The 17,011-nt window shown below is 43.2% G+C and overlaps 1 long non-coding RNA gene across 1 annotated transcript in view; it reads right to left on the bottom strand.

The window, feature by feature from the left end:
• Positions 1-1,053: 1,053 nt before the first annotated feature.
• Positions 1,054-17,011, bottom strand: part of LOC110505293 (uncharacterized) — a 21,176-nt gene continuing 5,218 nt past the window's right edge. Inside the window, exons 2-4 of the long non-coding RNA XR_005039577.2 lie at positions 2,655-2,761; positions 1,527-1,740; positions 1,054-1,294 (exon numbers count right to left, since the gene is read on the bottom strand). This is a non-coding gene — a long non-coding RNA (uncharacterized LOC110505293). The remainder of the gene's footprint in view (positions 1,295-1,526; positions 1,741-2,654; positions 2,762-17,011) is intronic.

The raw sequence follows: 17,011 nt of genomic DNA, 5'->3' as shown, positions 1-17,011 counted from the left end.
TGGAATGCTTTGAGCACTACCGAAAAATGTATACCATGTTCTGCATTTGCTATAGGCCTGTTGTTTACATTTTTGTTGGTGACACTTTGATATCTTGATCATTTGCAGCTGTTTTAAAGGGCGAATCCACAGTTGAAACAATAACAAAGTTGCGTCTTTTGGTTAAAAAGCTGAGGGATGGGCCTGGAGAAAGGTATCCACTCTCAGATTAAGACCGCTATGGATGCAAGGACTGACCATCCATGATATCACAATTATTGTTTTAACCATGTTCAGTGAGGCTATAAGGGTGTTTGTTTACATTTATGTTTTCAAACATTGGAGAAAAACAAGCTTATATTTTGGGTTCTCATGGGGTGTGATAGTTGAACTAAGCTCATGAGGCATTCATAGGTTTTATTCTTCAATAGGTATATATATATAATTAATTTACAAGTAACAAAAATGGATGTAGTGTCCTCCCAAGTGGCACAGCGGTCTAAAGCACTAGAGGTGTCAGTACAGATCCAGGTTTGATCCAGAGGCGGTGCACTATTGGCACAGGGTCGTCCAAGTTAGGGGAAGGTTTGGCTGGCTGGGATGTCCTTGTCCAATCGCGCTCTAGCGACTCCTTGTGACGGCCGGGCACATGCACGCTGATTTCGGTTGCCAGCTATACTGCGTTTCCACCAACACATTCGTGTGGCTGGCTTCCAGGTTGAGCGAGCAGTGTGTCAAGAAGCAGTGCGGCTTGGCGGGGTTGTGTTTTGGAGGATACATGTCCCTCGACCTTCGCCTCTCCCTAGTCCCTACGGGAGTTGCAGCGATGGGACAAGACTAACTAACTATGGATATCACGAAAATGTTGGTAAGTACAAAAAATCAAAAATATGGATCTACCAACTACAAATTTCCCCTTTGTGTCTATCAAAACTGCTCGAGTTTGAGCATGTGTTCATTAGGCCTGTGGATAATTTTTTTGTTGGCACAAATTAGATTTAATATTAAAAGCCCCACTCGTGTTCTTAAATTAAACTTGTTTTTGACCGTATGGAGCACATTATTACCACAGAGGAGTTTAGAAGGTAAGAACTTTTATTCCATAGGCTGGGATCTGCAGCTGTTACAGGGGTAATAACATGGAAACAAGTTTTAAACTCACTGGACTAGGCTTGATGAGGAATCCCAGAGTTTCCTCACCTGAAGACTATGTCCAGATAGAAGTCTCTGGCGGCCCGAATGCAGGCCACGGAGCGGCGAAGCGGGACTTGAAAGGCCGTGGGTGGAACATACTCAGCAGGGAGTGAATGAGAACCTGTGGGGAAACAAACACAGTCACTGCTATGATCATGTATTTCATTCAAACAAATTTGATACAATTTGCTGCTGATAACACTAGACAGACTATACTGAGTTAATAATAATGTAGACGTATCATAGTCAAAGTAACACTTAGTCTTTGCTAAGGGTTTATGTGAGGATTATTATTATTTTTTAAATCAAACTGAATATGAAAGATCAGATACAGTCACTTCCAGAGACAGTACCTTTTTTCCTCGTGGTGCAGAAGGGTGGTAGCGATTGTTTGGCAGGTACCCAGTGAATATGTTGAGCTCACTCTGAATGACCAACCAGGTGTATCCCAGCTCCCCTGTGTTTTTTGGGGGGCAGGAAGTCCCTGAACTGGCTGGCAGAGAAGGATGTGGAGGTCACAGCAGAATGCTACCAGGATCTCAGCCCACTCAGGGAACTATGGGTAACCTGGTGAGACAGACTTAATTGTGAAATCTGGATCACGTTATAGGGAAGACCCAGATGCAGACAGTGTCAAAGTAGCAAAAGTTTATTACTAGAACAGGGGGCAGGCAAAACGACAGGTCAAGGGCAGACAGAGGTCAGTATCCAGGGCAGGCAGAATGGTCAAAAACAGGAACTAGAAACATACAGGCGCAAGGGGAAAAATGGTGGTAGGCTTGACAAACAAACAAAACAAACTGGCAACAGACAGAGAACACGGAGAGATGGGAGACACCTGGTGGCGGGTGGAGACAAGCACAGAGACAGGTGAAACCATCTGAGGCTTTCTCTGCTAACTGTTGGAATGCCTATTTGAACCTTATTCTCTTTTTTGTCATTTATCACCATAAGTAATTTCATACTTTATAACCCAGTCATAGACAGCAGTAAAACGTTTACAAGGTAGGATGTAATCTATTCTTGAGCTGGATTACAAATAACTTTAGCTTAAATCACAGTAAGGCAAAACCCAGTAATTATGCGAGTGTTTTGCTGGGTCTACTCTTCATCATTTTGTCAAGCTGCAGAGGTTGCATCTTGGACTCCAGGGTTAGGGTCTCTCCATTAGGGTCATCGGTCACTTGCTCCTCAAAATCCACTGGATGTGTGATCCCTGCGGGAAGGTGCGCAAGAGGTCACCAACAAATGATTGTGTGTGTGTTGGGTTTAATAATAAATGGTATTTAGCTGACACTTTTATGCAAAGCAACTTAGTCATGCATGCGTTCCCGGGACCACGTATGGGTGGTACCAGGAATTGAACTCACTATCCTGGCATTGCAAGTGCCATGCTCTACTAACTGATTTACAGAGAACCAGAAAGATGAAGCATATTGGATTTTAACGTGTTAGGATGCATAGCAAGGCTGGTGGTGAACCTGTGAGTTTCTCTGTGATGGTTTGAACTGAGGAAAGGGTCATGGTCTTTGTCCAAGGAGGAGAAGAGAAAGAGGCCCTCTGCACCCAGTGCTTTCTCTGCCACTTCCTGTTGGAGGAACACACAATGAGAGCACCTTTTGTCTTGTGTCATTTCTCACGCTCCAGTGACATTGAATTTAATGCCCCACACAATATGTTTGGGACAGATCATAGTACATTTTTGTAACCCCAACTTCTAAGAGCTCTACAATTATGAAAACATTGTTTTGGATAAATAAATATTGCACTCGAGCAGCTACAATGTATCAGTTTATTAAAATGTACCAAAGTAGTGTACTGGGAGTTGAAAGAAAACATGGCAAGGAAGTGAGGGGATTCGTTTCTGGCGAGTTGAGCTCCCGAGTGGCACAGCGGTCTAAGGCACTATCTCAGTGCTGGAGACGTCACTACGGACACCCTGGTTTGAATCCAGGCTGTATCACAACTTGCTGTGATTGGGAGTCCCATAGGGTGGCGCACAATTGGCCCAGCGTCGTGTAGGCCGTCACTGTAAATAAGAAATTGTTCTTAACTGACTTGCCTAGTTAAATAAAAATACGGAATGATGCTGAGCCTCTGATTTTTCCTCTCAAAATGTATGCCAAACAAAAACCATTGATTACAATGTTAAACAAATCATACAACTCTATGCCCAATGACTATTTCCACTAACAATTTTGCAAAAACACATGCAATTGAAGAACAGTGCACATGTAAAGTTTTGTGACAGAATGACAGTAAAATCTCCCTCAGTTTGTGACCAAGTTTTCCAAAAACTCTTAAATGTCTATTCTGAATTAAGATTCAAAAGATGGCTGCAGAAAAAATGAAGTGTCTGTTACGGGTTTCTTCCTGGGAAGGAGACGCGGACCAAAATGCAGCGTGGTTATTATTAAACATCTTTAATTAAAGACGAAAACGTAAACACTATACAAATACAAAATAAGACAACGTGGAAAACAGTCCTAACTGGTGCAAAACACAGAGACAGGAACAATCACCCACAAAATACCTAAAGAATATTTTCCTGCCTAAATATGGTTCCCAATCAGAGACAACGATAAACACCTGCCTCTGATTGAGAACCACTCCAGGCAAACAGACTTACCTAGAATACTTAACTAAACACAATCCCATAACCTACAAAACCCCTAGACAAAACACACCACATAAATCATCCATGTCACACCCTGGCCTGACCAAAATAATAAAGAAAACACAAAATACTAAGGCCAGGGCGTGACAGTGTCAGCTATGAAATGACACCTTGGGCTCTATTTTAACAAACCTAAAAACACATTGGTAAATCTGGGTGTGTGTCAGAAATATGTTTGCGGAAATTATGAGGACAAGAGCTGGAGGTGACGTAAAATGGCTGGATTTTGATGAATAAATGAATTATAGGTGTGACAACGGCTTGGCCACCTTCGTGGCTCAATACTGCATGTAATTGTCTCAAATTCTGTAGGTTATTGACTATCTTTGCTTTGTCATCAACTTCAATTCATCTGGGGACACGGAATATTCTCTATCTAGTCTGTTGTAGATTGATACAGTTTATTAAATAGCATAGGCTACAGTAACAAGTAAAAAAAAGTCACCAGATCATCGTTCAGTCATATGTATAGCCTACATGGAGGGGTTTTTACGCACATCTAAAATACTGTACAATCACATACGTAGATAAAAAAAAGGTGATGCTCCCAACTTAATCTTTTAATAAAGCTTTGGTGATTAAGATTTATTTCAAAGCAGTCTAAGGAGCCAAAACCTTTGACAGTCTTAACTACTTGGCGAATGCATTGAGCAGGACCAAAAAAACAACCTACAAGGAAATGGCACAAAAAGCACAGAAATTATATTAAATTCAGGGAATTAGCATGGGAAACATATTTTAACTTTGCCAAAGCAAGTGAAGTAGACAAAACAAAGAGTAAAAAAAGTAAAATAAACAATACAAATGAACAGTAAACATTACACTCAAAGTTCCAAAAGAAAAGACATTTCAAATGTCATATATATATACAGTGTTGTAACGATGTGTAAATAGTTAAAGTACAAAAGGGAAAATAAATAAACATAAATATGTAAATACAAATATGGGTTGTATTTATAAAAGGTGATTGTTCTTCACTGGTTGCCCTTTTCTTGTGGCAACAGGTCACAAATCTTGCTGCCGTGATGGCACACTGGTATTTCACCAAGTATGTATTGGAGTTTATCGAAATTGGGTTTATTTTCTAATTCTTTGTGGATCTGTGTAATGTGAGGTAAATATGTCTCATATATGGTCATACATTTGGCAGGAGGTTAGGAAGTGCAGCTCAGTTTCCACCTCATTTTGTGAGCAGTGTGTACATATCCTATCTTCTCTTGAGAGCCAGGTCTGCCTACTGCGGCCTTTCTCAATAGCAAGGCTATGCTCACTGAGTCTGTACATAGTCAAAGTGTTCCTTAAGTTTGGGTCAGTCACAGTGGTCAGGTATTCTGCCACTGTGTATTCTCTGTTTAGGGCCAAATACCATTATAGTTTGCTGTTTTTTTTGTTAATTCTTTTCAATGTGTCAAGTAATTATATATAGTTTTTCTCATTCATTTCTTGGGTATAATTGTGTTGCTGTCCTGGGCTCTGTGGGGTGTTTGTTTGTGAACAATGCCCCAGGACCAGCTTACTTAAGGGACTCTTCTCCAGGTTAATCTCTCTGTAGGTGATGGCTTTGTTGTGGAAGGTTTGGGAATCGCTTCCTTTTAGGTGGTTGTAGAATTTAACTGCTCTTTTCTGGATTTTGATAATCAGCGAGTATCGGCCTAATTCTGTTCTGCATGCATTATTTGGTGTTTGTCCATAAGGCGGAGCTTTACCTAGCATGAACTTGTAGATGACCTGGAGCCAATGGGTTTGGTGACGAATATGTAGCGAGGGACAGCCGACTAGAGCATACAGGTCGCAGTGGTGGGTGGTATAAGGTGCTTTAGTAACAAAACGGATGGCACTGTGATAAACTGCATCCAGTTTGCTGAGTAGAATATTGGAAGCTATTTTGTAGATGACATTGCCGAAGTCAAGGATCGGTAGGATAGTCAGTTTTGTTAGGGTAAGTTTGCCGGCGTGAGTGAAGGAGGCTTTGTTGCAAAATAGAAAGCCGACTCTAGATTTGATTTTAGATTGGAGATGTTTGATATGAGTTTGGAAGGAGAGTTTACAGTCTAGCCAGACACCTAGGTACTTATAGATGTCCACATATTCTAGGTCAGAACCATCCAGGGTGGTGATGCTAGTCGGGCGTAGGCAGCGAACGGTTGAAAAGCATGCATTTGGTTTTACTAGCGTTTAAAAGCAGTTGGAGGCCACAGAAGGAGTGTTGTATGGCATTGAAGCTCGTTTGGAGGTTAGAGAGCACCGTGTCCAAGGAAGGGCCAGAAGTATACAGAATGGTGTCGTCTGCATAGAGGTGGATCAGGGAATTGCCCGCAGCAAGAGCAACATCATTGATATATTTCCAGAGAAAAGAGTCGGCCCGAGAATTGAACCCTGTGGAACCCCCATAGAGACTGCCAGAGGACCGGACAACATGCCCTCTGATTTGACACACTGAACTCTGTCTGCAAAGTAGTTGGTGAACCAGGCAAGGCAGTCATTAGAAAAACCGAGGCTACTGAGTCTGCCGATAAGAATATGGTGATTGACAGAGTCGAAAGCCTTGGCCAGGTTGATGAAGACGGCTGCACAGTACTGTCTTTTATCGATGGCGGTTATGATATCGTTTAGTACCTTGAGCGTGGCTGAGGTGCACCGCGGCAACAGTGAGAGACTTATTTCTGGAGAGATTAATTTTTTTAATTAGTAGTTCGAACTATTTGGGTATGAACCTGGAAAGTATGACATTACTTTGCAGGCTAACTCCTCCCCCTTTGGCAGTTCTATCTTGATGGAAAATGTTATAGTTGGGTATGGAAATCTCAGAATTTTTGGTGGCCTTCCTAAGCCAGGATTCAGACACGGCAAGGACATCAGGGTTGGCGGAGTATGCTAAAGCAGTGAGTAAAACAAACTTAGGGAGGAGGTTTCTGATGTTGACATGCATGAAACCAAGGCTTTTTCGATCACAGAAGTCAACAAATGAGGGTGCCTGGGGACATGCAGGGCCTGGGTTTACCTCCACATCACCCGCGGAACAGAGGAGGAGTAGGATGAGGGTGCGGCTAAAGGCTATCAAAACTGGTCGCCTAGAGCGTTGGGGACAAAGAATAAAAGGAGCAGATATCTAGGCGTGGTAGAATATATTCAGGGCATAATGCGCAGACAGGGGTATAGTGGGGTGCGGGTACAGCGGAGGTAAGCCCAGGCACTGGAGAGGTTGTATCTCTGGACATGCTGGTTGTAATGGGTGAGGTCACCGCATGTGTGGGAGGTGGGACAAAGGAGGTATCAGAGGTATGAAGAGTGGAACTAGGGGCTCCATTGTAAACTAAAACAATGATAACTGACCTGAACAACAGTATAGAAGGCATATTGACATTTGAGAGAGACATACAGCGAGGCATAAAGTAAACACAGGTGTTGATTGGGAGAGCTAGCTAAAACAACAGGTGGGACAACAACAGGTGGGACAACAACAGCTAATCAGCTAACACAACAACAGCAGGTAAAATGGCGATGACTAGGCAGAGAGGGTCGGATTAACTACACACAGAGCCTGAGTTCGCGGCTGGGGCCGACAGATAAAAAATAAACAAACAGAATGGAGTACCGTGATTAATGGACAGTCCAGCAGGCACCAGCTATGTAGCCAAGTGATCATAGTTTTGGCCGAGGTATGTATAGTTCTTTGTGTGCTCAAGGGCAACAGTGTCTAGATGGAATTTGTATTTGTGGTCCTGGCGACTGGACATTTTTTGGAACACCATTATTTTTTGTCTTACTGAGATTTACTGTCAGGGCCCAGGTCTGGCAGAATATCTAGGTGCTGCTGTCTTGTTCCATGTGCATAGGGGCACTGTGCGTCACAGCTGGATAGGCTGTGCTTCCATTGTCAAAATCCATGCCATAACCAACTGCTTTACCACTAAGACCAGCTTTTGGTTGGTCTTAAATAACCCCAACAGCGCTGCCTGAAATTAGCACACTAAAGAACACACCTCGGCTACTTGCACCCCTCTCACTTCAGCGCAAGCAAGCTTATAAAACCAATCCTGGCGCTAGGGTTTGAAAACAGAAGAGAGCTGGCATTAACAGGTCGAAATTGCAAACGAGCGTGCGTTTGACAATTGCGCTTGCTTAAATGACAGCCGACAATATAGCCCCTTGAGTTTGAAAAAAAATCTATTTTGATTATTGAACTACAGTAAGTGAAGGGGATTAACACCTGACAACAGAATGACGGTAACATAATTAAATCCAAATAACTTCCCAGATCTTCATTGTAAAGGGTTTAAACACTGTTTCCCATGCTTGTTCAATGAACCATAAACAATTAATTAACATGCACCTGTGGAACGGTCGTTAAAACACTAACCGTTTACAGATGGTAGGCAATTAAGGTCACAGTTATGGAAACTTGGGACACTAAAGAGGCCTTTCTACTGACTCTGAAAAACACCAAAATAAAATGCCTAGGGTCCCTGCTCATCTGCGTGAACGTGCCTTACGACTGCAGATGTGGCCAGGGCAATAAATTGCAATGTCGGTACTGAGAAGCCTAAGACAGCGCTACAGGACGTACAGCTGATCGTCCTCTCAGTGGCAGACCACGTGTAACACCTGCACAGGATCGGTACATCTGAACATCACACCTGCGGGACAGGTACAGGATGGCAACAACTGCCCGAGTTACACCAGGAACGCACAATCCCTCCATCAGTGCTCAGACTGTCCGCAATAGGCTGAGAGAGGCTGGACTGAGGGCTTGTAGGCCTGTTGTAAGGCAGGTCCTCACCAGACATCACTGGCAACAACGTCGCCTACGGGCACAAACCCACCGTTGCTGGACCAGACTGTCATTGTTGTACAATGGCAAGCGAACAGCCCGGATCTCAATCCCATTGAGCACGTCTGAGTCCTGTTGGATCGGAGGGTGAGGGCTAGGGCCATTCCCACCAGAAATGACCCAGAACTTGCAGGTGCCTTGGTGGAAGAGTGGGGTAACATCTCACAGCAAGAACTGGCAAATCTGGTGCAGTCCATGTCGGCCACACCAGATACTGACTGTTACTTTTGATTTTGACCCCCCCCCCCCTTTTGTTCAGGGACACATTATTCAATTTCTGTTAGTCACATGTCTGTAGAACTTGTTCAGTTTATGTCTCAGTTGTTGAATCTTATGTTCATACAAATATTTACACATGTTAAGTTTGCTGAAAATAAACGCAGTTGACAGAGGACGTTTCTTTTTTTGCTGAGTTTGTTGCACACCCTTTTGTTTGTCCATTTTCATCTCACACGATTTTACATGAATTTTTCCAAATTTCAATAGCTCCTTGATCATGTGACCTACGGACTTCAAACAAGGTTCAGAATGTCCACTCAGTGGGCCTACACATTGCACACCCTTTAGTTTGTCCATTTTCTTTTCACATTAAATGTTAAATATTTATCAATGTTTCTAATTTCAATAGCTCCTTGGTCATGTGACGTACTGACCTCAAGGTTCAGAATGTCCACTGATTACCCTTCTATATTGCACAGCTTTTAGTTTGTCCATTTTCATCTCACATGATTTTACATACATTTTCCAAACTTTATCATTTCAATAGCTCCTTGGTAATGAGACCTACTGACCTCAAACTACTTTCAGAATCTCCACGGACTGGCGGAGACGGGCGCCGTGAGGCATCCACTGTGGTAAAGTGACCAATCCCGGAGAAGCTGGCGGGAGCCCCAGGGAGAGCTCTCTTTTATTTGTGAAGGGCAGGGCGCCCTGGAATGGGTTCGCCCCAAGAGAGGGGCCCAAGCCCTGGAAAGTGTTGCGGCGAAGTCCGGTGAGCTCTCCCTGACCCTTAAAAAATCCGGGGGAAAGGGTGGAAATCTCATGCCGGGCCGTACTCATATCCGCAGCAGGTCTCCAAGGTGAACAGCCTCTGGCATGTTATAACAATGTAGGTAAGGGAAGTTGGCATTCTGAACCTTGTTTGAGGTCAGTAGGTCACATGACCAAGGAGCTATTTAAATTAGAAAGTTGGAAGAATTCAAGTAAAATTGTGTTAGATGAAAGGGGACAAAATAAAGGGTGTGCAATGTGTAGGCCCACTGAGTGTACCTTCTGAACCTTGTTTGAGGTCAGTAGGTCACATGACCAAGGAGACATAACTAGGAATTCAAAAATCTCACCTTTCCACATGTTTATAAGCTTTGCAAAGCGTATTAATGTCCAAATCATGAAAATAAGACCTGTGCAATGTCGTGCGCAAATTTTTCAACATCATGAAACTTATTTGGAGTCTGTGGCTCAAGTGATTTGAAAGCGCAAATATCCTACCTGAAACTGTCTTTACCTCGGTCAGGCAGCGGCAGGGACAACTGATTTAGTATGAATAGTGTAGCAATATTGTGGAAAAAACTATCACTTCTCTACGGTTTGCAAAAGTGCAGGGACAAGCAAGAGAAACAGAGTCCTGGCAATGGAAAATGCGTCAGCTGACTCAGAGCGGTGAGGATGTTCTGTGCATCACACTAGGGCCAAAGTCAGAGAGCATCAACGTGGTGCAGGAGAAAACCACAGACCCCAAGGCAGCTCTCTTTGCAACCATGCAGGTCAACAAAATGTCAGACTTCAGCTTGATTGTGGTGCTAGTTGTAATGTTATCCCTGCAAACCTCATAAAAGCCAGTCACATAGAGCCCTGCAGTCAGGTATTGGTGATGTATAAACAAGAGCACTCTGACGCCACTGGGGCAGTGCACACTTAAAGTGATCAATCCACACAATAAGAAAACCTACCGAGTTGAGCTCATCGTAGTCAACAAGAATGTGCACAGGCCCATTCTAGGCAGTAAGGCTATCCAGGCAATGGAGTTGATTACTGTGCAGCATCACAACATCCTGGCCATTGAGAAAACAACAGGATCCTGGACTAAAGAGCAAATTAAACAGGGGTACTCTGATGTATTCAAGGGAGATGGATGCTTACCCGGCAAAATGAAGCTGGAAGTGGATGAGCGAGTGGCGCCCGTCCAGCTGCCAAAGAGAAGAGTGCCAGTAGCGCTATATAAACCACTCAAAGAGGAGCTCAGTGGTCTAGAGAAAAGAAGGATGATAAAAGCAGTTGAAAAAAAGCACAGATTGGATTAGCAGCCTGATCGTAGTGAAGAAACCGCCAGGAAAGCTAAGAGTGTGTATTGATCTGAAACCTCTCAAGAGGAGCCATTACTCACTTCCCACTATTGAAGACGTGCTGCCAGATCTGAACAGAGCACGCGTGTTCTGTTTGATGTAAAAAAAAACTGATTTTGGCATGTGGAACTGGAGGAGGAATCAGCTATCTCACCACGTTCTCTACTCCCATGTGATGCTACAGGTGGCAGCGCATGCCAATGGAAATCAGTCCAGGCCCCAAGAATCTTTCAGAGGAAGTTGAACCAGGCAATGGAAGGTCTTCCAGGAGTCAAAATCATTGCAGATGACATCCTGATTGTGGGAGGAGGAGACAATGATAAAGCGGCGACTCTGGACCATGACAAAAACCTGAAAATGCTCCTGGACAGATGCAGGAAGCCAATTTCAAGCTGAATCCGGAGAAGCTGCAGCTCAGGCTGAAGGAAGTGCCCTACATTGGCCACCTGCTAACATCAGCGGGGTTGAAAGTGAACCCAGGAAAAGTGACAGCCATCAAACAGATGCCTAGGCCTACAGATGTGCAGGGGGTGCAGCGCTTCCTGGGCATGGTAAACCACCTAGCCACGGAGCTCTGCGAGCCACTGCGACAGCTAACACACAAGGACTCACTGTGGGAGTGGTCAGAGAGACATGAGCAGGCTTTCAATAAAATCAGGGATAGCATTGCACAGACCCCTGTGCTGAAATACTACAACCCAACAGAGCAGCTTGTACTATCGTGTGACGCTTCAGAGAGTGGGTTAGGAGCAGCCTTGATGCAGGGAGGACAACCAATAGCTTACGCCAGCAGAGCCCTGACAGAGACTGAAAAAGGGTATGCACAGATAGAGAAGGAGCTGCTTGCAGTGATGTTTGGCATGGAGAGGTTCCACCAATTCACATATGGACAAACTGTCGACGTGCAGTCAGATCACAAGACCTCTAGAGAGCATCATGACAAAGCCTCTCCTCAGCACACCAAAAAGACTACAACGCATGCTCATGAGACTCCAAAACTACGAGGTCAGTCTCCGATATGTTCCGGGAAAACATGTGGTGCTGGCCGACACCCTGAGCAGGGCGTACCTCACAAAACAAGACAACAGAGGCCTTATGGAGGTCGAAGTGGAATCAATCAATATGATACACTACCTGCCTGTGTCAAGCGAGAGACTAAAGCACATCCAGAGAACCACTGAGCTGGACAAGGAGCTCCAGACACTGAAAAATGTGATCCTGCAGGGGTGGCCTGAAGTGAAAGGACATGCACCCTTGGAAGTAGCCATGTATTTCCACAACAGAGGTGAGCTGAGTGTGCAAAATGGAGTTATCTTCAGAGGTGAGCGAGTCGTTGTGCCTACTGCCCTCAGGTCAGAGATAATGCAGCTAATCCATTCCTCACACATAGGAACAGAGGGATGTCTGAGAAGAGCTCGTGAGTGTGTCTACTGGCCAGGCATGAATGCACAGCTGAGAACATGCATGGCACAATGTAGCACCTGCACTGCATGGGGTACGAAGCAGCAGAAAGAAATGTTGAGGCCACACGAAGCACCAAAGCGTCCCTGGGAAAAAAAATAGGGACTGACCTGTTCCAGTTCAACGACATAGACTACATGGTCACAGTTGATTATCTCTTCAACTTCTGGGAAGTGGACCATTTGGAGAACACACAGTCAAAAACAGTCATTCGAAAACTGAAGACACACTTTGCACATCATGGGATACCGGACATCCTTTACTCAGACAATGACCCCAGTGCTCTTCAGACGAGTTCCAACATTTCAGCAAGGCTTGGGACTTTACACACAAAACATTGTCTCCAGGATACTCGCAAAGTAATGGGAAAGTGGAATCGGCAGTGAAAACAGCCAAAAGACTGATGGCAAAAGTAAAGAGAGCAGATGCTGACCCATACCTGGCCCTGCTGTATCACAGAAATACTCTGTCAATAGGAACAGACAGCAGCCCTGCAATGGTGCTCATGGGAAGACATACAAAGACACTATTTACAATGAGTTAAAAACTGTCAGCTGGAGAAGTTAAAAGAAACACAATAGAAACAGGCAAAGTACTACGACACCTCCGCTCAGGATCTCACAGAGCTGCAACGAGATGACAGGGTGAGAGTTCAGCCACTCACAGGACAGAAACAGTGGTGGCAGAGGGGCACAGTAGTCAGACCTGTGGAGCAAAGGTCCTACGAGGTGAAGACAGAACAGGGCCAAGTCTTCAGGAGGTACAGGCGACACCTGAGGAAGAACAGAGAAATAAAGGATTTCCCCACTGTTGAGGAGCCTGGCACAGAGCCAGTAAACAGAGCTCCAGCTGACGCCCAGCAGGGTACTGAACACAATCTAGAGTTGAATGCTGCACCTCAACAAGAAGATCCAAACATCTCAGGTCAAGCACCTCCTGATGTAATCAACACTGCCCACACAAGGTCTGGTAGGGCCATCCGAAGACATATACACCTGAAAGAATTTGTGTGAAGGTAAAAAAAAAAAAAATTATAATAATGGACAGTCAGAGACAGTAAACGAACATTCAGTTCACATTCCAATTTATTGCAGACATGGACTTACAAGCCAAAGTTAGGTGGAGTCTGCCTTTGTTGTAAAAAATATTTAAAAAAATAAAAAAAAGAGAACATGTAGCAATATTGATGTTACTCATATTGATGTTACACAGGAAACGGAAACCAGTTGTTACTTACTTTATTAATGTGCTGGTTGACAATATATGCTTAACTGTATATATATATATATATATATATATATATATATATGGCATTGATTAAATGTCGGCAAAGGAGCGAAATGTAAACACCGAATTTTCTGTCAATATATTAAGAAACTAACGAGAATGTTGGGGGAGCAAAAAGACCCTATTTCAATATGGACTAAGCTAACAGGTTCATTTCCACCATTCACGGACTACACCCACCTTCCTCTATGAAAAATTGAATGACATGCTGTCGCCCTTTCTTTTCTTTCTCCTGTCTTTCCGTTTTTGGAAGCCAGATTTATCTTTAGGAAGCTGAGACATGATGCTCTACCGGCACTCCTCACTAGCAATTCACTGCTAGCAAGTACAGTTCGTGCCTGGTTTGGGGGCAGGACCGAACCATTTCATATAAATAGAGGGGTGAAGGTTGGGCAATACAGAGGCTCTCTGGATGTGTACTTTGTTTTTGCCAAAAACAATAAAAGAAGAAGAAACCGTTAGTTTTATTAATACATTGTAAATAAAATATTATATTAATGATGATAGGTTAATAATTTAATATTGCATTTTTTTTGACCTAAATGTCATTTTTTTAAGGCCCATTTTTAGGGTCACAGGCCCTTAGAATCACCCTAACCCCCGACTGTACTGTTCAAACTTGTAAAAAATAGATGTCTGAATTTCAACATCCATTGACGTTCGCTGTCGGTCAGTGCTTTCGTTCAAGATTCTGCACAGATTTTTAGAGCAACTGAAAATCTCCACAGACCTGCGATGACCTATGCATGCTATCTTGAACATGCACGCTTAATATCATTACATAAGAAGACATTTATATTAACGGTAACCTCAAAATGTGGACATGGAACTATTCCTCATTTTAAGGTTGAATGTTACATTAGCTAGCCTTTAGGCTATTTACTATATTACAAAATGAATATTGAATTGTTTAGTTGACAATGCAAGGGGATGTACAGTGCCTTTGGAAAGTATTCAGACCCCTTGACTTTTTCCACATTTTGTTACGTTACAGCCATGTTCTAAAATGGATTAAATCGTTTCCCTCCCCCTCAAATCTACACACAATAGCCCAATAACGACAAAACAAATGCATTCAAAATAAATAAACTGAAATACCTTATGTAAATAAGTATTCAGACCTTTGCTATGAGACTCGAAATTGAGCTGAGGTGAATCCTGTTTCCATTGATCATCCTTGAAGATCTTTCCACAACTTGATTGGAGTCCACCTGTGGTAAATTAAATTGATTGGACATGATTTGGAAAGGCACACAGGTCTACATAAGGTCCCACAGTTGACAGTGCATGTCAGAGCAAAAACCAACCAATAAGGTTGAAGTAAATGTGCGTAGAGCTCTGAGACAGGATTGTGTCGAGCCACAGATCTGGGGAAGGGCACAAAAACATTTATTCAGCATTGAAGGTCCCCAAGAACACAATGGTCTCCCTCATTCTTAAATGGAAGAAGTTTGGAACCATCAAGACTCTTCCTAGAGCTGGCTGCCAGGCCAAACTAAGCAATCGGAGAGAAGGGCCTTGGTCAGGTAGGTGACCAAGAACACAATGTTCACTGACAGAGCGCCAGAGTTCTGTGGAGATGGGAGAACCTTCCAGAAGGAAAACCATCTCTGCAGCACTCCACCAATCAGGCCTTTATTGTAGAGTGGTCAGATGGAAGCCATTCCTCAGTAAAAGGCACATGACAGCCTGCTTGGAGTTAGCCAAAAGGGACCTAAAGGACTCTCAGACCATAAGAAATAAGATTCTCTAGTCTGGTGAAACCAAGATTGAACTCTTTGGCCAGAATGCCAATCACCACGTCTGGAGGAAACCTGGCACCATTCCTACAGTGAAGCATGGTGGTGGCAGCATCATGCAGTAGGGATGTTTTTCAGCTGTAGAAACTGGGAGACTTGTCAGGGTCAAGGGAAAGATTAACGGAGCAAAGAACATAGAGATCCTAGATGAAGACCTCAGACTGAGGCGAAGGTTCACCTTCCAACAGGACAACGACCCTAAGCACACAGCCAAGACAATGCAGGAGTGGGTTCGGGGCAAGTCTCAACGTCCTTGACTGGCCCAACCAGAGCCCGGGCTTGAACCAGATTGAACATCTCTGGAGACTTAAAAATAGGTGTGCAGCGACACTCCCCATCCAACTTGATGAGCTTGAGAGGATCTGCAGAAAATAATGGGAGAAACTACCCAAATACAGGTGTGCCAAGCTTGTAGCGTCATAACCAAGAAGACTCAAGGCTGTAATCGCTGCCTTAGGTTCTTCAACAAAGTACGGAGTATTTATATAAATGTAATATTTCAGTTTATTTTTTCTACATTTGCAAAATTCATGAGGGGAAAACACTATTTAATTCATTTTACAATAAGGCTGTAATATTTCATAGAAAATGGGTGATGGACATCCAAAAATTAATAAATACCATACGGAAGTTAGCATACCATACTAAATGTCATGTTTCGGATTTACATACAGAATAATACTAAATGCTCTGAGACCAGGGGCCTGTTGCACAAAACTAGGATAAGGGATTAAGCCAGGATATCTTGGTGATCCTGGCTCAATTGATCCGTAATCCGGTTGCACTAAAGATGGATAGGGGGCAGGAGGATATGTTATGGTATAAATTACCATGGAGATTTATTCTGTGGAGCTAGCCTGCTCCAGACCAGGCTAAATTCCAGGATCTATTTAATCTCATCCCTAATGTCAGTCAGCAGTCACCACAAATGGAAACCAATAGTTATTTCACTGCTCACTATACATTGTTATCACATATAACTAGACCCACTGTTATTTAAACGTTTGTGATCATTAATTTCAATGATTTTGGATAAAAAATGATTTTTAGATGATGTTGCTATCATTAGATAATTTACAGTTTCCCATAGACTATAAGGCTATATATAAAATGCTAGAATATTAGGGCCACAGAGGGGAAAAAAACACAAGTCATAATATTGTAACCAGTTGTTTTAAAGGAGGACAGTTGTTAAAATGACAGATGTGGGGCATTTCGTGAAATTGTACTTCAGTATGGTTTCATAAACAAAGACATGCTGATGTGCCAGAATATTAAGTATCACATTGTCATAAGTATCAAAACTGTAAAAACAATATGTAGCTTTTCTGCAGAAAGAACCAGCCTCATAAATTTATGACTTTATCCTTTTTCTTCAGTGTGGCCCTAGTACTCTGTCATATAAACAAATACACATTCCATATGAATATAAAAACACAAT

This window comes from Oncorhynchus mykiss, chromosome 25, assembly GCF_057628025.1.
Source record: "Oncorhynchus mykiss isolate SJ-2025 chromosome 25, ASM5762802v1, whole genome shotgun sequence".
Classification (NCBI taxonomy): Eukaryota; Metazoa; Chordata; class Actinopteri; order Salmoniformes; family Salmonidae; genus Oncorhynchus; species Oncorhynchus mykiss.
Note: the sequence above shows the minus strand (reverse complement) of the source record. Positions and strands in the feature narration are given on the sequence as shown.